We start from the raw sequence: 22,302 nt of genomic DNA, 5'->3' as shown, positions 1-22,302 counted from the left end.
AGGCACTTGGGAGGAGAGATTATGTTTTCTCATTAGGATCCAGTTTATTCCACCAGTTCCGGAGTTCACTTTACCCCATCGTTGGGGAAAGGGTGTGTGCCTCCCTGCTGTGCTTTTCATCTGAACTTCAAAACTTTGCAAAGCAGGCTACTCTGTCGCTTTTCCTGCTTAGTCTTAATGGAAAACTGGTGAGATTTGACCTCCTCCTAAGTGTCTACTCAGAGCTCTGTGGCCCTGATTACGATTCCAGGGAGCACAGGACTCGGGCCACTAGTGGGAAAAGCTTTGCTTCATGTCCACAAAACTTTCTTTCAGAGAAATTATAGAGGGACTGATTTATGTAACCATGTCTATTTAAGGGTTGTTAAAAGGATTTCTAGGAAGCTCAGACAGAATTGAATAGATGTTCTAAAATGCCTTTACCCATGGGGCAGTGTTCTAAGAAGCCCATTACTGGTCATTAGAAAGCCTGATGTAGGAGTTGTCCAGCCTGGCTCAATCTCCTTGGCTCACCTGAACATTACCCATGGGTAGGCAAATCCTGAGTAGGCCAATGGCATCCTGGGCTCTCTGTCTGAGAACATTCTGTCAGTGCTTGCTGAGGACAGTGCTGGGGAGTTAATACCCCAGGAGCCCTCAGTCAATGGGGATAGGACTTGGTGGGTGAATCCCCCAGCGTCCTCACCCCACCACAAAGTCTCTGAAAGGGGGATGGAGCCTCCAGCTCTCTGCAGTGGCATGTTGCTCGTTTATGCCTCTTCATTGACTTGCCTCCCTTCCCTGACTCAGTTTCCAGCCCTGTCACTGGGTGTTCTGGTCACTTCTAACTAAACATTTGCACCCAAGGTGCAATCAAGGAACCAGATTCCAAAGGTGATGGGGAAGAGAGGCTCAGCTGGAGCAACAAAATAGTTAAGGCAGGAACAGAAAGGAGAGGGGGAGAGAAGGAGAGAGAGAGAGAGAGAGAGAGAGAGAGAGAGAGAGAGAGAGAGACCGCGCACATGACAGGAGGGAGAGGCAGAAGGAGCCCCTTCCAGAGCCTCCCAGTGAACAGGCTTCACTGAGCAGGGTTTTCCAATCTCAAAGGGACCCTGTGGCTCCCCTGTAGGAACTAGGGGGCCAAGGGGACTTTACGCCTTATTAATATGAGTCACATGGGTAACAATGTGATTAGGACCAGGGTGGGAGCTGGGTGCACACCCAGCCTGCTTCCCTGCTTGGCACACTCCGGTTCCATCCAGGGAGCCCCGCCGTGCTGCAGGGCAGGAGCCACCCAGAGCTGCGGTGGGCGGGCTTTGTGTCAGGCCTGCACTGTCTCCACTCCCAGGCAGGACAGGCCTGTGCAGCTGCCTCTAGGCTTGGCGCCAGGGCCCCTCCCTGAAAAACAGAGGGCTGATTGCAGTGATGTTTTGCAAAGGAAACAAGGGAGAGAACGTGACGTGGGCTGAGATTACAGCTCACTGCATTTCAGGCCCAAGCCAGTTCTGGTAGTGAAGGTTCAAACTCCTCCCTGAGAGTGCTTCCAGGAAACCCCACGGCATGAAACGATAATGCCAGATGTTCTAGTAAGACACAAACCTCCCAAAACAAATAACAACAATAACAGAAGGGAGAATGAATCCTGCAGGTAGGCGAGGGAGAGTGGAGCGAGATCCAATACTGTGGCTAGCAGGCAACTGGGTGGTTCTGGATGCGCTCCGTATGCCGCATGCCTGTGTCTTCTCATTCTCTCACTCTCCTCTTCCCTGTGATTTATGGGGCCAGTGCTTCTGAATGAGGAAGGTCCTGGTCACAGAGAGCAAGCGGCTGGAAAAGGAGGATTTACAGCCACCCACAAGCTACACGTTTCACGGATTAAGAAAGATACTCCTGATGGCATGCGTAGAGCACATGGCCAAGGCAAAGCTCACGCTCTGGATCTGTGCTGTGAGGGTGGGGATGGGTGGCATGTTAGGGTCACCAACATCCAGGGTGCTTGGAAGGGAACAGCTGTCCCGAAAAAGACAGAGAGAGCTGTGTGAGTTGTTTTGAAAAACAAATGCCCCGAGAAAAGCGAAGAACGTATGTGGAAATGGAGGGGATGTGGAGCGCATTAACCAAACCTCCTCTACCTTGGGTACTTTAGAAGTGGGCCCAGAAAATTATGTTAACACCAGTCCCAGTAGAAGCCTCGATTTTCCTTTATGCTTTAGTATTAAAATATTCTGGCAAAATCATTGCAATTTGGGCAGGGGTTAGGGTTTCAATGGTTTGGGCTCTCTCAGTCTCCATGTTTTTGGTGATGGGAAGGGCAGGGAATGTGCATGGATTGGTATAGGGCCAAGCAGGGTCTCCATGCACAGTGGTGCAGGCTGGACCTCGCACACAGATGCTTTGTCAAGGGGGTGTAGGTGGAGGCCAAAATTTAGCCAGCTCCACTGGCAAAGCTATTTGCTCTGGTCTGCAGCTATTTCAGCCCAAAGAAAGAAAGCACTGAAAAATCGGTTCTTCTAGCAGGATATGGTCCCTTGGGAGCTAAGGATTTTGGTGCTGTTGTTCAAGAGAGAGAACAGGAAGGGGTAGTAGATTAAGGAATTCATTCTGAGAAGCCTCCAGGTCTTAAGCTTGCTGGCAAGAAGGAACTTTCCAGACAATGTCTTTGAGACGAGTCTTCCCAATATGGAGAAATGTCTGTGCCCAAACAAAGAAAATCAGGATGTCTCATGTTCCTTTACTTCTTTCACATGCACCCCACTAGAGTCACTATGTGAGGGAAGTGTATAAAGGACTCAAGAGTTTCTAACCAGACCCGAGGACCTCAGCTCTCCTTGTGGCCCTGAAGGGTGACAAGGGCCTGGCTCCCACCCGTGTCCTGTCCTCATTGGCACAAGCTCTCTGTGCCATTCTCAGTAGTTGAGGAGCCAGCCTGGACTCCAGCACAGAGTGGAGTTGGAGGACGTGCTCTGTCGGTACAGTTTCTGCACCTAGAAAGCTGGAGAAGAGCAGTTTTTCAATGCCTCTTAGGGTCTGGAAGCCTCCAACTCAACCATATATTGAGGTCATGCGGAATCTTTCTTCTAAATTCAGATAGACTTGCTTGCTATTTATTTTGCTCATTCAACTCTGTGATTCATGCAAACTCGAAGCAGCCTGACCCAGAAAATCACCATAAAACATGGCAGCCCTCACTGTAAATTTTTGCTAAAGATATTCATTCTGGTATGTTCTATATGATTCTGGACGTAGTGAAAAAATGTAGAGGACATCATAATAACCCCCAGCACACCAGGGAGAGGTGTTTCTGCCTTTGTGTTGGAGAAGCGAAGATTTCTGACCTTGATTGAAAAGCAGATGAATGCTAATGCTTTCCTCTTTGCCTACATGTGGGATTAGAAAGGATGTACATTATCACGATCTGAATACCCATTTAAATTTGACTGCATTTGTCTTCCCAGATTTTTACTTACATCTGTCTTCTGTATTTTTGCCAGCCAGATAATTAAGTTACTTGGCCTACTCTAAAAGTGATTTCCCTTTTTGTACCTTTAGCTAGCCCCCTGGAAGAAGTTCTACAAACTTATGTGTAGAATGGCCATACCGTCTGGTTTGCCCAGACAGTCTGGCAAATTCTTTTTGATTAACAATTGTTAATTATTTTTAGTTCCCAATTTCACTATCCTGTGTGTCCCGTTTGGATGATAAATTATATGGTCTCCCTACTCATGAGTGGGAGAAGTGGGTAGGTGGAAATTCTCCCCTTTTTAATCATTTTGGCAACCACCATAGTTTTTAAGATGTTTATATACACACGTATACATTTATTTCTTGAGCTGTCAACTTCAGACAGTATTTATTAATTCCCTATTGTATAAAATGAGGCTTATAGAATACCCCAAATTTTCTCCACTTCCATCACCTTTGCTCCCTCCAACTTTTGGCCAGTCATGATATTGCTTTCACATTGTCAAGATTTACATTAGTTCCATGTATATTCTGTTGCATAATTGCAACCAAGCTTTCTACTTTGTCTGTAGCTAAATTCTGAAATGCAATGAATAACATTTGTAATATTATCATTATGTAACTATTATTCCCAGTAGAAGTAACTCATATGAATGAAGCTTTAGAGAAGGAAATGTCACCCTATGCCACAAACAGGAAAATGTTTTAAATCAAATGGATTAATTTTCCTTACATTGTTATAATTGCTCATTCCCCATACCCTCACATTTTAGTTTGCATTATATCTGAAGTGATTCTCCCCACTCCCTCCTTTTACAGGCTTTGTGTACATTTATTTATTTATTTATTTATTTATTTATTTATTTATTTATTTATTCATTCATTCATTCATTCATTCATCCCCTTTTGGTTTGTTTTTCCCTTGTAGTTACTAATTCTTTTTCTTTTTTTCCTGTTGACTGAAGAAACATGTCTTTAAGAGCTTCCAAGTTCTTAAACATAAATGGAACCATCTTGTTCTTGAAGATTTTCAGAGCCCTGTGACCTTTTATTTTATTATTATTATTATTATACTAGAGGCCCGGTCACGAAATTCATGCAGGGGGGCGGGGGGGATGTCCCTCAGCCCAACCTGCACCCTCTCCAATCTGGGACCCCTCAGGGATGTAGGATCAGGCCTAAACCGGCAGTCAGACATCTATCTCACAATCCGGGACTGCTGGCTCCCAACTGCTCACCTGCTTGCCTGCCTGATTGCCCCTAACTGCTTCTGCCTGCCAGCCTGATCACCCCCTAACCCAGGGGTGGGCAAACTTTTTGACTCGAGGGCCACAATGGGTTCTTAAACTGGACCGGAGGGCCGGAACAAAAGCATGGATGGAGTGTTTGTGTGAACTAATATAAATTCAAAGTAAAGGAGCGGAGGGGAGAGCAAGAGAACCCTCCGCTCTTTTGGCTCCGCGGGCCGGATAAAACAGCCGAATGGGCCGGATCTGGCCCGCGGGCCATAGTTTGCCCACGGCTGCCCTAACTACTCCCCTGCCAGCCTGTTTGCCCCTAACTGCCCTCCCCTCCTGGCCATCTTGTGGTGGCCATCTTTTGTCCACATGGGGGAAGGATCTTTGACTACATGGGGGCAGCCATCTTGTGTGTTGGAGTGACAGTCAATTTGCATATTACTCTTTTATTAGATAGGATAGAGGCCTGGTGCATGGGTGGGGGCCAACTGGTTTGCCCTGAAGGGTGTCCCAGATCAGGGTGGGGGTTCTCTTGGGGCGTGGAGCAGCCTGGGCAAGGGGCCTGTAGTGTTTTGCAGGCCAGCCACACTCCCCGGCGACCCAAGCGGAGGCCCTGGTATCTGGGGTTGATTTATCTTCTACAATTGAAATTTTGTAGCCTGGAGTGGAGCTAAGCCTTCTGCTTGCTCCAAGGCAGTAGCCATTTCTATTGGGATTTATTTATCTTCTATAATTGAAACTTTGTAGCCGTAAGTGGAGGCCAAGGCAGGTCAGGGCTGCAGAAGCTTGGCTTCCTCCATCGCCGGGGGCAACCCTAGCCTCCTGCTCTCTCCAGCTCCATGGCTGCTGCCATTTTTGTTGGGATTTATTTATCTTCTATAATTGAAACTTTGTAGCCTGGAGTGGAGGCCTGGGCTGGCCAGGGTATGTGGAAAGCTTGGCTTCCTCCATCGCCGGAAAAACCCAAGCCTCCCTCCTGCTCTCTGTGGCCATAGCCAACTTGGTTGGGTTAATTTGCATACTCACTCCTGATTGGCTGGTGGGTGTGGCTCGTGGGTGTAATGTAGTGATAGTTAATTTGCATATTACTCTTTTATTAGGTAGGATATATTTTTAAAAAATTTTTTTATTGCTTTTAGAGGAAGGGAGAGAAAGACAGGGATAGAAACATCAATGATGAGAAAGAATCATTGGTTTGCTGCCTCCTGCATGCCCCCTACAGGAGATTGAGCCCAAAACACAGGCATGTGCCCTGACTGGGAATCATACTGTGACCTACTGGGCCATGGGTTGATGCTCGACCACTGAGCCACACTAGCCGGGCAATTTTTATTATTTTTTAAAATTCTCATCCAAGGATATGTTGTTATTGATTTTTAGAGAGAGAGGGAGAGGGAGAGAGAGAGACATTGAATTGACAGAGAAACACTGATTAGTTGCCTCTTATACATGCCCAACCTATGATTGAGCCTGCAACCTAGGTATGTACCCTGACCAGGAACTGAGCCTGCAATCTTTTGATGCATGGCACGATGCTCCAGCCAACTTAGCCACCCGCACAGGGCTGACCTCTTATTTTAATCAGGACCAGTTGCTTTCTAAATTGATTGCAAAGTTGTCATCCCAAATTTTGTTTTTCATTGCATTTTTGTAGTATTCCTTTTTTCCCCCAGAAATCATTTAGTATTATTCTTCCTAATATTTTATTTGTTGTTTCACAGAAGGCTGTTGTCAAATAATGATTGCAAATAATATATCGAATAATTGTCTGCAGTGCTTGATTTCTGAAAATGTCTTTATTTTATGCTTATACAAGGCTAATACTTATCAAGATCCAAAAGTCCAGTGTATTGGTCTGGATCCCATCAGGAGACAGAAAGCAAACAGAAAATTGAACAGGAAAAGTAATACAGAGAATTATTAACTATAACAGAGGATTGGAGTAATGAGGAATTGTCCAGTAAGAAGGAAAGAGAATTCTACAGAATATAGGAAGAGCAGATGTAAGGAGCAGTTCCATTTCTATGATGAGACCGAGCAGGCAGGAAGAGCCACCCGCCAACATTTTCTGAGATGCTGATCTTGTTGGAAAGGGCACAGTCATGGCTCACTGAATAGCAGAAAATGCTAATTTTTATTGAGATAAATTTATCAGTTTTTCCTTAAATGGGTTTGAGGTTTCATGTCATGATGATAAAGGCCTTTTTAACTCCATCACCAGTCCCAGAATGATTTGAAAAAAAGATCCATGTCTTTTTAAAATGTTTAATGTTTTGTCCATTTGGAATGGGAGCAATGTGTAGAAATCTAGCCTATTTTTCTTCCAGATGGTTGGCCAACTGTCCCAACATCATTTAATAATTAATATACATTAACTTCATCCATTAGAAATGTCACCTCTATCATGTACTAAACTCCCATATGTGCTTGGATCCGTGTTTACACCCTTTATTCTATTTCATTGATGTTTCTGTCAACTCATTCATCAGTGCCAAACTCTCTAATTGCTGCACCTCTATAATCAGTTTAAAACATGGCAAAGTTAGTTCTTGTTCCTTTTGCTTTTGTTTGGGAATTTTCATGGCTTGTCTCTTACTAGTATGTTTATTTTTTTTTTTAAATTGATGACTTTAGTTTAAATGACCAAGTTCCAGTAAAAAATTTGTTGGGTGTTTTATTTGATAGCGTGAAATTTACACTGTTAATCAGGAGCCTATTCCCTACATAGTTAAAGATGCTCTCCCTTCTGGTTTCCTCCCACCTCTTAATTATCCCTTCCTATCTCTTTCATTCTTTGTTTGAGTTGGGTTATTAGTAAGGGGACTATGTAATTTCTTGTCCAAACTGGACACTTTTGAGATTAAACTGGTTGCTATGGATAATCATGTTGGAATAACAGATGTAAACCAAGGCTGCCCTGGGCAAACTGGGATGGATGGTCTCCCTAGTCATTGGCCTCTTTCCAATTTACCATTTCCCCTCTGTGATCTTATCTAATTGCCAAGGTCATCAATTGCAACCCACATGTCAATGATTCCTGAATTTGCATCCAATTTCTCTCTTGAGCTACTGCTCCACATTTCTAGCCCTTTGCCAAACAAGTCTTCCATATGCCCCAGTTATGTCAAACTCAAGTTGGATTCAGCTTCCCTTCAAAATAGCCTCCTCCCTGCTTGTTTTCTAGTGAAGTTAGGCATCCAGTCTTTTGAGCTAGATACCTGGCTGTGATCTGGAATTCATCTCCCTCCCTCACTGTCCCTGTTGATCTCCAAATCCTTTCAATTCTACCACTGAAAGAGCTTCTGAATCCAATCCCACTTCTTATTGCCACTGTCTTGTCTTTATTAGGGGCCTCATTATCTCTTTCTGCATTATACTGGCTTCTTTTCTCATCATCCCACCTTAAGGCTTTCCTCACTTCATCCGAGTGAAAGCATAAACCTGATCTTGCCATTCATCTGCTTGAAGATCCGTGCTAGCTCCACCTTGCCCAACTTGTGACCATGGAATGCAAGGCCATTGTAACCTGGCTCTGTTCTCTGATTTCAGTTCTCTCCTCTCCTGGTACAGATGCCCCAAGTCCTGTTGAAAGTCATTCCACTGCCCAGATACACTGTGCCTCTTCCACACCCCGACTCTGCACAAACTGGGCTCCCTAAAATGCCCTTCCTGCTCTTCTTTACCAAGGCAAGCCTCCTTAAAGACTGGGGTACAGCCTCACCTGCTTTGTACAGCTTTCCCCGACTCTCCCAGCCAGGGAACCCCCTCTCTAGTGCTCCTGTAGCTCCTTATTCACACCTGCCACCCACTCATCACACTGTGACTCAGTCTCTGTTTATATGTTGCCCTCCCTCTATGTGTGATGCTGTGTGAATACTTGTGATTACGTGTAAAGTCCATCTGGAATGCAGCCAAGGACAAGCTTATGTATTATTATAACTAGAGGCCTGGTGCACGAAATTTGTGCATTGGGGTGTGGGGGTCCCTCAGCCCGGCCTGCCTCCTCTCACAGTCTGAGAGCCCTCAGGGGATGTCCTACTGATGGCTTAGGCCCGCTCCCCATGGGCCTAAGGCACAGTCTGGCCTCCCTCTGTGGGAGGTGACTGGGCTGATCAGGGGAAGGCGCCGCCCCCATCACCTCACTGCTGCTGCCACTCTCGCTTCTTAGCGCTGGCCCCGCCCCCTGCCCACTGGTGGGCAGGGGGCGATCTGGGGCCAGGCCGTCTGGGGGACGGGCTGTGGGAGGTTGAGGCACAGCAGGTCGCACCCTATCCAGCCTCTGTGGAGGCGTGGCACTGGAACCGAGCTGTGCTGCTGCCTCTGTGGCTGCCTCTGTGGAAGGGGCAGCACTGGGACTGGGACCGTGCAGCCCCCTCTCCCGCTGCCTCTGTGAAAGCGGCCACAGCGCTGGACCGGCCTGTGGCGCCGCTTCTCCCGTGCTGCCGGCCCTCAGCCCTCGCAGCCGCTGTGGCTTTGTCTGGGAAAGATGTCCGGAAGACTTCCGGTCTATCCGGTCTAATTAGCATATTACCCTTTTATTAGTATAGATTATAAATTACAACAATAAATTCAAATTGTTCATAGTAGGAGTTGTACAGGAAGACCTTCTTTATCTAGGTATTATTCTAATCTCCAAAAATAGCCCAGCAAGGTTTGTTTCTTTCTACTCATTATACTGTTAAAAAGCAGAGGGTGAAAGAGTGGAGTCACTTTTCTTAAGGAGCAGTAGCTAAGAGGTAAGATTAGAACCCTATATGACTCCAGAATTCATGATCTTTCTCCCTTCCTCAGTTTCTTTGAAGGCAGGTTTCCCCTCCTAATGATTTTTTGGGATCACATCTTTCTCACCATTTTTGACCTCCCCTTTTCTCTCCCCTGCTTATTGTAGGAAACTTAGAAAATTCAGCAACCACAAGGAAAAAGGTCACTCATAATCCTGCCATGGTATAGACGCTTGAAGCCATTTTTCTCTGCATGCACCTCCCCCCCACACTTTTCCTTTGATAAAAATAAGATCACATGCTGTGACAGTTTTGATGTATGTATTTCACGTTATTGTACAGTCTTCCTCTGCACATTTTTAAAAAATATATTTTATTGATTTTTTACAGAGAGGAAGGGAGAGGGATAGAAACATCGATGAGAGAAACATCGATCAGCTGCCTCTTACACACTCCCTACTGGGGATGTGCCCGCAACCAAGGTACATGCCCTTGACCGGAATTGAACCTGGGACCCTTGAGTCCACAGGCTGACGCTCTATCCACTGAGCCAAACCGGTCAGGGCTCCTCTGCACATTTTGCATCCTTCAGAGTGGTTGTGTGAATGTCATGAACAGACACTGTTTTTGTGTGGCCTCCCATGGTCTGGAAATGAGGGAGCGGGCAAAGCGGGGATGAGGAGGCCAGTGGGGGTGCCAAGGTTTAAATGACTGACCTGAGACCACCTCACCAGCCTATAATATCTGCTGTAGATGTTGTTATAAGTTAGGATGAGAAGGAACTTCAACCTCAAAGATGACTAGCTTCCTGCAGGTGCAACAAGCCGTGCCTCACCTTAGCTCACCTCCTGCCTCTCTCAGCACCTATTTAGAGCTTCTTTATTGATGCCTCAGCTGGCAATTCCTCAGATATCTGCTAGGCTCTCAGGTTGTGCCATCCAGGGCAGTCCACGCTCCACCCGTCAGGCTGGCAGACTCCATAAAGCATCTTTCCTTCACCCCTTCTCACCCATCTCCCTGGGATTACTCACTGAGAAAATGCTTATTTTTAAGCCTTTAGTCCCAGGCTCTGCTTTGTGGAGAACCTGGTTGGGCAATTCTTTTCAGTGCAAAATCAACATTTTCTGATTAATTTCCTCCATGATTGCTTAGTGGGACAAAGGCAGAAAACAAGAGTTCTTAAATTGCAGTAGGTGGACCAGGCTTCTGGAGGCTGGAAAACTTTCTAAAACTATGAAAAATTGGGAGTGTGCATGAATCTTTTTTTTGAGTCCATTGCATTCTACAGATCATCAGAGTAAGCAATCAGTAACAGGGAGAAGGGGGAGAGGAAGGGATGGAGAAATTTAGGTTCTAAGGCAGTGTTTGAGAGAGCAGATAGAGATGGGACACCAGGGTATAGACTTCTGGTAGTGGGGGGACAATGGCACCAGGGAGAGAGAAAGAGTGAGTAAAAGAGGAAGTAGGAGTAGATGGAAAACATGTTTTTCTGATTTTATAGCTACACCTGGGTGGGAAGCTGCCTCTGGCCTTCATGCCCTGTCCAGATAGCCCATGCTGAACATTGTATCAGAACCATCCCGTTTCTGCGACTGGAGTTCAGTTTCCTGATTTATCAGAGAACAGGGTTGGCATTAGTGATTTCTAAAGACCTTCCAGAAAGAAAATGCACCTTCTGGCGCATGTCCCCGTGGCTTGATTCTAGCAGCTCGTACCTTAGGAAGACCTAGCATCTCTTGGTTCTGCAGGAGGAGAGGAGCTCCAGGCCAGTCCTCACAAGGGACCTGGCCAGCCCTCACCATCGGAAGTGTCACACTGGAATGAAAATTATGTTAATTGAATTTGGGTGGTTGTGCCTTTGGAGCAGATGGCCAGAGTCCAATCTAATTTACATACTGATAAGAGTTGAAAAATGATACCTTCTAAGGCACAAAATGCCTGCACTGGTCTGGCTTGGAATTAGCATAAAAGTGTTTATCACACTGGCATACAGTCAGAGTCTGGGTGAATTTGCATCTAAAAATCCATTGAAGCAGAGGTCCCTCTCCCTGTTTGGTTTGCTCTGCAGCTTACAGGTATTCTGACAGGTCGGAAAACAGAAACCGGAGTCTGTCCTACTGGTCTATGTTCTTTTGCTGGTGAGAGCCCTGGAGTGAAAAGACAGATCCCCAACGTCTGTCTTCGAAGTGGCGGCTCCTGATGGCCTTGACTGGAAGATTGGTGTTTGGGAAGGACTCAGTTTCTCCCTCATCCCCAGGAACTATGAAGTACAATAGCTTTAGGCTGGCCAGACTTCTGCAAGTGTCATGGGACTGTTTGGAAATGAAAACTTTATTTTCATAATGCCCTCTCCCCTCCCCTGCAGCTGCTTTGATTGACTTCTGTCATCAGCAGAATTGACAGGTTGTTTTAGTCTCAGGTCTCTTTGGCCTTCCCAGATTTTTCCCCTTCTTCTGTCAAGGGAGTGAGGTCATGATCAGGTGTGTGTGTGTGTGTGTGTGTGTGTGTGTGTGTGTGTGTGTGAGTGTGTGTGATATATATATATCACATTCATGGGTTGGAGTTTCCTTTGGGGATGATGAGAAGGTTTTGGAACTTGATACAGGTGGTGCATGCATAGCGTTGTAAGTAAACTAAATGCCAATGTGCTGTACACTTTAAGACGGGATATATATATGAATGTTCATAACAGCACTCTTCACACTAGCCCAAAGTGGAAACCACCCAATTCCATCAACAGATGAATGGATAAACAAGTTGTGATATATCCATAAAATGGAAACTACTCAGCCATAAACAGGAATAACATATTGATACATGCTACAACATGGGTGGATCTTGAAGACATTATGTTAAGTGAAAGAAACCAGATATATAAGCACACATATTTTATGATTCCTTCTATTTGAAATATATAGAATAAGTATATCCATTTGGACAAAAACCAGATTTGTGGTTGCTAGGGGTTGGGGAGGGAAGGGAGATGGAGAGCAATTGTTTCATGGGTTGGAATTTCCTTTGGGGATGATGAGAAGGTTTTGGAACTTGATATGATACAGGTGGTGCATACATAGCATTGTAAGGAAACTAATGCCAATGTGCTGTACACTTTAAGATGGGTAATTTTTTTAAAAATTTTATTGTGTTTTTTACAGAGTAGAAAAGAGAGGGATAGAGAGTTAGAAACATCGATGAGAGAGAAACATTGACCAGCTACCTCCTGCACACCCCCTACCGGGGATGTGCCCGCAACCAAGGTACATGCCCTTGACCGGAATCGAACATGGGACCCCTCAGTCCGCAGGCCGCCGACGCTCTATCCACTGAGCCAAACCGATTAGGGCTAAGACAGGTAATTCTATGTTATATGAATTTTACCTCCATAAAAAAGAGAACCAGATTGCTCTGAATGCAACGTGGAAGCTGCTAGATGGGCAGGTTTCAGGACTGTTGCAATAGCCCAGGTGAGAAATGATGATAGCTTGGACTAAAGTGGTGGCTATGAAGGTGCAAAGAAGTGGATGGACTCAAGAGATTTTTGGAGGTAATTGTAAAAGACTAAGGATCAACCCTCACATCACAGGAGCCCTAAGGTGGTGTGAAAATAAAAGGGAAAAGGGACATGGCAGGAATCTTCCCTCAGGTGTTCCAGTTGAATGCCTTGCTTTATGCACCTAAAACTCCTTGATTTTACAGGTGCATGTACGGTGAAATGTGTTATATTGGTGCCATTGTGCAGCTGTGCCACTGTGGAGAACTTAGGCTTTGTGTGGGAAGAAATACTTAGGAGCTTGTGCATTGGTCACTTTTCTGTTATCTTATTGTGTCTGAGAAGCTTCTCAGGAAGTGAGTGAGGAGCAGATGATCAGAGACACCTATCCTGCCGGAGATGCATAGACCACACACACACACCACACCACATGCCCTAGGTGGCTGGAGGCACACACTTGCATGTGCAATGGGCACAGAGGAGTCCATAGGCTTGTTGAAACCAGAGGGGAAAATCTGTGGCCTGTCTTCCCTGAGCACTTCCAAGACAGCGCAAATAAAAGGAAAATCATTCAAACTGACCATATGTAATTAGCCCAGGTGAACTCCCTGCCTCCCTCAGCCCCTTATGGAGCCTCTTCAAGATGATGTGGGATATATATTTGGATATTTCCATAGTAGGAGAAACTTGCCTTGAGTTTCTTCTGTTTTCATTGTAAAAATAGTCAGATGAATGAGGCGTTGACTGGCATTGGAACAGGCTAGCAGAGCCCATTAATCCAAGTGCATCGAATCTGAAATTGCTGTTCAGAAGTCCTCTTCCCCTCCCTGCCTTATCATCTTTATCCAAAAATAAGATTGTTATTTAAAAAAATTTCCTGAAGCAAGGAAGTTCTTAGTGAGTGTTTTTATCCTGAATTAATCTCCTTCCGGGAGGCTTAAGGCCCACTGTGTGGGCCTTGCTGTTAATTCCGTCCTGAGTGCACAGCTATCGTCTAATAAGCATAGTCTTCATCACCATTGCTTAATAGCTTGATTATATTTCCTGGGATGAGCCTGTCCCCGGCCTAATCGGAGACAGCTCAGACAGTAGACCCCGGTCTGAGGCCTCCCTCCCGAGAGCAGGATGCCCAGAGCAGGACAACACTCCTGGGCATGGAGGGTCGAATGAGGCATGTCGCAGGCCCACTGGGTCTGCTCTGCCTCCACAGCACTCAGCTCTTGGCCCAGGGGCTGGCGCTCCTCAGGGCAAGGTGCCTGCCTCGGGAGGACTGCAATGTGAGTGGTGGGGTGCTCCTGACCAGGAAGTCCTGATATGTGTTTTTAAAATCAGAAACCAGCACTGAAACCTAAATATGTGAGAGAAAAAAACCTCACACACAAAAATGATAGGAGAGGGATTTTAAAAATAAACCTTTGTTAAATTTTAGAGGAAAAAAACATATATTTTCTTTCTTTAAATTTTTTAAATGACTGAAGTCATGCATGAATAAATCATAGTTATAAAAATTTTAGTTGCCACAGATGTAGCTAACTATTGGTATTTATTACCAATATAGAGATCATCCTATGCTCCCCTCCCCATCCCCCATGCCACCCTAATTACTTCCCGAAGAATAGAATTCCTGAGCAAATTGTACATGCCTTGAAACAGTTTGGACCTGGATTGAACTTACTGCTAGCTGAACTTTTTTTCCCCTGAAAACTTCATGTTATTCCACTTTAAAGAAACCTGGATTTATGCTGGCATAGAATTTTATAATACCCTAAAGCTTTTAAAAGAATACTAATGTTATGGAAAATCCAATGCCACAGTTAGAACATTGAAGTGATTGAAATTTAAATGGAAAAAGCAATCTATTTTTTAGATAAAAAAACACACAAATAACAACGTGCTGGCTGTGAGGACTAGAGTAAACCTTGGGTTATCTGTCCCCATTTTATAGAGGAGGAAACTGAGGTGTGTCCAAGATAAAGATTCTCAGCATTGACATTCCTGCTGTATAGCTATTGTCCCTGATAGTGAAGTGGTGCTTTTTGCCAATCAAATCTAATTTTCTATTACCTACTGATTGACTCAGATTCATCATCCCATTAACCTCAACACACTGCTAATCCATTTAGCAAACATTACTTGAGAATTATTCAGCAAACATTGCAAGAACCTGGGGACATCCAGATGGGAAGGTCAGGTCTTCCCCTCAAGGAGCCCACCAAATACACAATATCAATATTAAGTCCCATAATAAAGATAAAAATAAATACATTCCTGTTTTTATGTATTTGTGTTATTTTATTTTCTGCCTTTAATTCTCTTCCCACTCCTTTTATCCCTTGCATTACCTTTTAAAACACAACTGTCTTTCCAGAATATTCTAATCCACATTGATTTCTCCTCTCTTAGGCTGGCAGTTAAGGTGCCAAACTTTTAGAAGATGATTATTGCATCAGTCAGGATAAGCAAAGTTACTCTTGAATAACAAACAACCTCCAAACCTCTGTGGTTTTTACACAACAAAATGTCTTTCTCATTCACACTGAACCTCCCGTGTACGTCAGCAGGGAGCCTCTGTGTGGTCTCTGAGGGGCCCGGGGTGGCACAGGCTCTGTCCGGACACGTACTTCCATGATGGATGCCACAAGGGAGGGAGGTTGGCGTTGAGCACCAGTAATGAAATGCCTTTACCAAAAAATAACACCCATCGCTTTCATTCACATTCCATTGCTTTTCAAAACAAATTACATGGTTACTCTTCTCTTCCAGGGGCTGGAGAAGGATAATCCTTCCTTGTGTGTGGAATGAGGAGAATCTGCATACTTGTGAACAAAAAATAATTACAGTGATATAGTCCTCATCAGTATGCGAGCATTCCCAGTATGTTCATCTTACTTTGCCCAGTTGTAAGACTTCTGAAGGTAGAAGGACTGTGTCGTGTCCAGCAGAGAGCACAAAACCGGGCACTCACTACATTTATGTTTGACTCGGGATCTCATGAAATTCTGTTTAATTAAACTGACTTTATGTTTGCTTCAGGTTCTGGTCTTAATGTGCAGGTTAAAGGCTTTAGGGAAATCGAAGGCTCTGGCCTGGTTTGTGCTCCAGGGAGGAAACCTGAACTCACTGAGGCCGTTTCTAGCTCTCAGACCTGCCTAAATGTTCCCAGTGATCGTCAATCATGTAACGCCACTCCCAACCAGTCATTTGTTCAGCTTATAATAAACCAGGCAAGGTGACAACTCACATTTATCAGGCATCAGGAGAGAGTATACCAGGTGACCTTTGAGATTCCTTCTGAGACCTTGTAAAGTTTCTTTCAGGGAAGATGGAGATGAGATAGAGCCTGCATCTTTAAGCTTGCTGAACCGCCCCAGAGCCGGCAAATAGCTGGGCACTTGGCTGTATGCTGAGTCTCTATCTTGGGTTCTTGAGTCCCCTCTGTCCTTGCACCCATCCACCCAGGCCTGTTCACAAGCGCCCAGTTCCTGAGCTCCCACTTCACCTCTTGTCTGTGATGCCCCCTCCCCAAACGGTGGGTGCTCTTGCAAAGTGATTCGTAAAGTTTTTATTTAACATGCATTTTAAGGAGAGACTGCATAGAAAAGAATAGAGAAGTAGGATGACTGATAGTAGCACTCAAATTCTCCTCTGTTGCCCTAAAAATATAGCTATGGCCCTGTATCAGTTACCTATGACCAACATAATAGTGTGTAATAAAACATCCTCAAATTAGTGGCCTAACACAACAGCCATTTATTATTCCCCATGAGTCTATGGGTTAGCGAGGCTCACTCGTGCATCTGTTGACTGATGAGTTGGATGAAGCCAGTGTGGTTACAGCTGGGACTGCTGAGATATCCTCCGTGGGCCTGTCACGTGCACATGTCTCACACATCCCCCGGCAGGCTAGCTAGCTGGGGCATGTTCTCAGGCCAATCCCAGAGAAACAAGAGAGGAAGCAGAAAGACTCAAACACTTTGTAAAGTCGCTATAAGTGTCAGGTTAGCTACTCTCTCATTGGCCAAAGGAGCTCACACGGTCTAGCCCAAAGTCACAGGGGACAAAGCCTGCAAAGCTATAGGACAAAATGCCTGGACATAGAGAGGCCATTCACTGGGGCTGGCTGTTAATGCAACCAATCCACCATAGGTCCCAAACATGCATATCCCACACTGCAAATCCAAGTCCTAAAAAGACCAGGGCTCACTATCTCAGAAGCCAGTTTACTGTGAAAAGAAATTCAGGAAGCGACTAGGATTTTACTGTGGGTGACTGGGAGCTAGCTGGGAGAGGTAGCACTCGAGGCAGCGAATGGGACCCCTGGACACTTACTTCATTTACGTTTGAGACCCTGGCTCTCTGAATCAATAGAGCACCCCAGTTGAGTGAGAAGGAATCAGTCATTATCATCATACTCCTGCATTTGCAGATAGATGGCGAAACGGGTGTCTTTCCTCTTGCCAGGACTTGAATTTACAAGGGCAGGGCAGGGAGTGCAAAGTTTTCCACATTATGGCTCCTCCCCAAAGGAGATGCCGTCAGTTTTGGAGAGCCAAATAATGTCCTCAGTCAGAATCCAAGGGCCACTAAAATGAGGTAATGCAAATAGTTTTTTATCAAAGGCTGCAGAAACCAATTTATACACTGTGCCTTTCTGATCCTCTCTACCTTTCTATCCACAGGAGATAAGTGATAAATATTATTAAAATATCACACAGTTTCAGAGGAAGTCCATAACCTCTTCAACACTGTTTATCATGTTATAAAAGTTCTCTTTAATTTGGCAGAAAATGTGTTTGGGTTTTTTATTTTTAATTTTTAAAAAATAGTTTTTGGAGTTGCCTGTTTGGAGTGAGTTTCTCATTTCATCTGAACTGGCACCTGCCTGACAGCGAGGCGTGCCACCTTAACTCCATCTCACATGCAGTGCCAGGGGCAAGCAGGCTGTTGCTTAACAAGGATGCATAACAGCTAATTGCATTTTAGACCATTGGTTTGTCACCGTGACAGTGCCAAGTAACGGTTTCAAAAGCAAAGCAATGAGGCCAATTTTGAGTCACTTATGAGCCTGAAAATCATAAAACAGTCTGCTCCCCAGGAATAGGATGTTCCCAAGTATTTTGGCTTGCACTGTAGTGTATCCTGTCCATTGTTAAATCTGACTGAAATCTGTGTCTGGAATGCACATATTATGGATCCTCGATGTCAATCATCAATTGTCACAATCCTCAAATGCTCTTACTTATTCTTTCCCCACATTCTGCATCAATAGCCTGTAGAGACAAAGCCTGCCTATGAGGAAGGCAATGTTTAGCCTCCCTAATTAACAGCTTTGGATGAAAGAGCATCTCCAAGGTGCTCAGAAGGAAGAGATTCTAAAGAGATTTATGCACTGCTCTTTTGAGATGCTTTGCATGCTGGTGTATAATTTGCAAATACATAAGGAAGTGGATGCTCAGAATATAATATTCAGAGCTCATCTATTTATGTACTTATTAAGTTCTTTGTAAATCTCAATTTAGCAGATGTCTTCTGGCTCAGAATAAAGCTCTTCATGAGGGACTCACTGTGGCTGTGCAACAAAAGTCACATTATCATTTGAGTACAAATATTTGCAAAATAGAACAAACTGGAAAATTAAGAGAAAAAAATACCCATTGGAATTTGTGACTCATGAAAGTCTCATGTGCATGACATATTGTTAAAAAGTTTGTTTAGTCCTTGTTCAAAGTGTCCTTTCCCTCCTCCTTTCTTGGCTTTTGGCAGTAATAAAGACATCATGGGAATGTGTGTGTGTGTGTGTGTGTATGCATATCCTCTCATGGCCCTCTCTACCCTTTCATTCTACTATGTGTTTCCAGAGGATGTTGTAATGTGTGTGTGTTACATTTCATGTTCCAAGGTCCAAAAAGTATATGGGAAGGTCACTGGTCCCCTGGCAGGCGTGTTTTCTGAACATAGACCATGCTTTGTGCCCACAACAGCTGGCTCCTCAGCCCCTGCCAGGTCCTGGCCCCCTAGACAAGTTCCTATATTTGTATCTCGAGCTATCTCTCCAGCATCCACCTTCTTCCGCTCTCTTGGACTTGCTCATTCTGTCCTTTTGCCACTAAATGTCATTGTGTTACTGCATATGTGGTGTTCTGGTTATCTCACTTGTGATTTTAGTCCAATATGTTCAGCTCCATATTCTATAACCTGTGGGCAATCTTGTCTTACCTCTGGATTCATCTGAGGTTTGGGAGGGTCTGGCTTTTCCAGGAGATGAATTTAGGCAGAAAGTGACATCAAGATGATATTTACAAATTTCTCCAGGACTTCAGGTGTATAAAACTAGTTATGTTCTCCCCAAATAAAAGTCCCCTGCTAATATGCAATGGTGTCTCCACCAAGGAAAGTATTCAAATAATTTTCAACCTGATTTATGTTTTTAGCTTCTGTTACCGCTAGAGCTAAGAATTCCATATGTTTATTACCCAGTGTGTATGGTAATACTTTTACTTCCTCTAAGATATCCTTCAAGCCTTGGTTCTGGAATTCTGAGGCTGTGGACCCTGCTGACTCTATGGTCGCTGTTCTGGATTTGTAAGTATACTAGAGGCCCAGTGCATGAAAACTCATGCACTGAAGGGGGTGTCTCTCAGCCCAGCCTGCCCCCTTTCACAGTCCAGAAGCCCTCAGGGGCAGGAGGTGACCCGGTGATCAGGGGAAGGTGACACCCCCATCACACTTCTGCTGCTGCCACTGCCAGCAGCACAAGCCTCTGCCAGCCCTGGTTACCTGAGCCTCGGGTGGCCCTGGGCGGCTGGGCAGCTGCCATCCAAGGCTTGCCTGCTCCTCAGGCTGGCCCTGGATGGCTAGGGGGCTGAGGGCAGGTCTGACCACACTGTGCGCCTGCCTCCTCCCCCTCCCCCTGGTGGGGCTGAAAGGACTGTGGAACTCTGGCGGGGCCGAGGGGACTGGGTGCTGCCATCTTGTGGCTATGGGTGCTGCCATCTTTGTGATGGTGTGACAGTCAATTTGCATACTCCCTCTTTATTAGATAGGGTATGGGAGTTTCCTTCCATCTTTGAGTTTCTGGATTTGAGAATCTTATTTATAATTTATGATTATTTGATAATGTTCCCATTCATGGATACAGATATTACTGGAAGGACAGATATATGGTCAACAGTGATTTCTGCAAGGTATTCAGAAAAGAATTGCTTTTCTTTGCAGTTAACATCAGCAGGAAATGCATCTGTCTGGTGTCCAGTCTCCTCATTTGCTCAACTATTTTTTCTGAATAAGCCTTCATGTCTGATGTCCAAGTCTCTTGCCCAGTTAGTATTTTATTCTTTTGTCCTGAATGTTGGCACTTGGTTTAGACTGTCTAATAATCTATCTGTTGAAACATTTTTTTCCTGTACTGCCAATTATTCTCTCCCCATGAGCATGTTATTAGGGTCCTCCAAATAGAGATGGGAAGTGTTTGGATATTAAGTTCTGGAGCTCAAAGAAGAGATTGCAGGTGGAAATATACAGGTGGAGTCATCAGCATTAAATAGTATTGATGGCATGGGCATGGATAGGATCCCCAGGGAGATACTGTAGAGGGGTGAGAGGAGAATGTTGGTATAACCCAATTCACAGTGACATTTCAATTCTATGCAGCTGATGTTCTGCTGCTCAGTGGTCCTACTTGTTTGTTCATGTCTTCTGTTGCACAGCTCTGAATATTCTGGTAAAAAATTTCTTAGTTATCTTCAAATGTTTGATTTTTTAAGTGTGACTGGTGGTACTATTAATTGAAAATATTGTCCAGACAACCTTTTTTTCTCTATGTCTCTCCAAGAACCCCTGCCCATCCCTCTCTCTTGCTTTCCTGCATTATTCCCACCAACACTTCTTTCCTCACCTGATTCAGACATCCTGAGAAAGGTATATCAGAGTCACCAGTATCTCAGGATTAGGAGAAGCAACTAGGCCCTAGTAGGCAAATATTTCTCAGGACCACGGTCAGCAGCACACTTGTGTTGATTACCACTTCATTCCCTAATTTTCACTTAAAATTTTTTTTAAAATTGATTCAGAGAGGAAGGGAGAGGGAGAGAGAGGACATCAATGATGAGAGAGAATTACTGATCAGCTGCCTCCTGCATGCCTCCTATTGGGGATCAAACCCACAACCTGGAATCAAACCATGACCTCCTGGTTCATATGTCAATGCTCAACCACTGAGCCACACTGGCTGGGCTCATTTTTTTGTTTGTTTGTTAATCCTCAAACATTTGTTTTTAGAGAGAGTGAAAGGGATGGAGCAAAGGGAAAAAGACACACACACACACACACACACACACACAGACATCTATGTGAGAGTGATACATCCATTGGTTGCCTCCTGCACATACGCTGACCGGGCTGGGATGAATCTGCAACCCAGGTATGTGCCCTTGACCAGAAATTGAACTCATGGCCCTTTGGTGTGATGACTGATGCTCTAACCACTGAGAAACACCAGCCAGGGCACCACTCCCTAATTTTCAGTCATCGCTATACCTGTAAGTCTGAATCTTCAACTCCTGGTTTCATATGTTTTCCCAGGGGAATGGAACAGTGTCTGCATGGGTAAATATATTTTTCAAAGCTTCTCTCTTGCTCTTATCCAACTATCACATCCTCCTTCATTTGAATGTAAAGTCCAGGGAAACTACCATTGATAGATTGCCAGAGAGGGAAAAAAGAAACTTTTGGGACCTTATTTTCAAATAAGTAATTAATTTACCAAGTAAGAATCATGTACCAACAAGTAATGAAATGTGAAGATAACCCTTAGGAGAGTTGAGAAAACACACAAGAAGGAAAATGTGAGTTCTGTAGCAGGTTCTGCAAACAGTTGTTTTTAGTCTCATCCAGTTAGGGATGGAGCTTGATGTCACATTGATGTCCCTAAGAACATTTAGAATTTCTGAGCATGAGCAGTGTGGTGCCTCAGAGGATGTATTCGGTGATAGTTTCAATTCTGAAGACAATGGAAGATGTCCAGTGGCTCCTAAGATTGCCCTAATGTGAGCCAGTGTTTAATCTTGGGGTTTGTGTTTGTGTGCTTAGAGAGGCTGACTCTGCTAATAATTGTGTTGCATCCCATCATGGGTGTGCCTCTGGAGATATTCTCATGAGGTTGCAGAATTTTTTTTTTTAAATATATTTTATTGATTTTTTGCAGAGAGGAAGGGAGAGGGAGAGAGAGTTAGAAACATCGATGAGAGAGAAACATCGATCAGCTGCCTCCTGCACACCTCCTACTGGGGATGTGCCCGCAACCAAGGTACATGCCCTTGACCGGAATCGAACCCGGGACCCTTCAGTCCCCAGGCCAATGCTCTATCCACTGAGCCAAACCGGTTAGGGCCAGAATTTTCTTAAGGATTCTCTT

Source organism: Plecotus auritus (assembly GCF_963455305.1).
Source record: "Plecotus auritus genome assembly, chromosome: 1".
NCBI classification, from domain to species: domain Eukaryota; kingdom Metazoa; phylum Chordata; class Mammalia; order Chiroptera; family Vespertilionidae; genus Plecotus; species Plecotus auritus.
Note: the sequence above shows the minus strand (reverse complement) of the source record.